Source organism: Plectropomus leopardus, chromosome 10 (genome assembly GCF_026936395.1).
Source record: "Plectropomus leopardus strain MGB_pleo_1.0 chromosome 10, ASM2693639v1, whole genome shotgun sequence".
NCBI classification, from domain to species: Eukaryota; Metazoa; Chordata; class Actinopteri; order Perciformes; family Serranidae; genus Plectropomus; species Plectropomus leopardus.
The window spans coordinates 6,124,031-6,125,240 of NC_142185.1; positions in this window are offsets into that span (position 1 = coordinate 6,124,031).

Below are 1,210 nucleotides of genomic sequence, written 5' to 3' on the forward strand. Positions count from 1 at the left end.
AGAGGATCTGATGTTTTTTACACTGATCAACTAAAAAACTTTACTGTGCAAGTAAAAAAACACTCTACGGATAGATCAAAATAAATGATTGTGTAAGTATTCAGTCCCATTACTATGACATACCAAAATCAACACTGCTGCAGTCGCTTGTTTTAAGTCAAATGATGTAAAATGATGTTTGTTTATGTGTAATTTACACATTGCAGTTTAATGAGGCATAATGTGGCCGATCCAGGCGCACTTTCCTGTCTAAAATGTACATCATGAAAACCAGTGATTCCCACCCAGGATACCAGGGAAAGGTTGTGGAACTATTCCACAATCTTTCCCTGTGAAATTAATGTGAAAAAGAAATTATGAATCTCTTAAAAAACAACAAATATATGGCCTAAAAATTAACAACTGTTTCATCCTAGAGATCGACTTAAGATGGGATCACTCAAGCTGCAATACAGCGATCAGGGATACAAAATGAATATGGGGCAGGCACTCAAAGTTAAGGGGTAGAGGGTAGAGGGTGGGGCAGTGGTCCGTGCAATGCACTCAGTCTAGCTCACATTTAAGTAAAACTAATCATACAAGTAAAAAAATAATAGTGCATGGCTATACATGTTCTCAGCTAGTTATTACCAGCAGTCATGTGAGACTGAAATGAAATAAGAAAAGGTTCTAGGTCTTTAAAATCCAAAATTAAGCTTGTGTTAGGTGTAAGGTAACGACTGTACATAAACAAAAACACACCATGTCCTGCCTGAAGTCTGGCAGTGGCTCCATCTTTCTCTGCAGCAGAAACTAAGAGTCTTATAAAGTTAGTGAGAACAAGGAGCTGTTTTACAGAAGTGATTTGCACTGCCTAATCTTGCTGCACAAAAGATTTCAAATTGATGGATGTGGAGCTCCTGCATGCTTGTGCATAGATTTTAAATAAAGTGTTGGTCTGTGAAGTGTCAAAAGAGAGAGGGGAAAGCTTGCATGTTGCAAATTTTGTGATAGAAACCCTAAACCTGCAGTGACTCACAGAGAAATCCTGGAGGAAAGCTTACTGCAGTCTGCCAGAGAACTATGACCTGGGATTAATTTTCCAACAAGACAACAGCAACAAACACACAGTCAAAGCTGCACAAGAATGGCACTAAAAACCAATGTTAATATTCTGGAGTCCTGCAAACTGCAGTTCAGACACAATCCCAGTCAAACAGAGCCGCAGCAG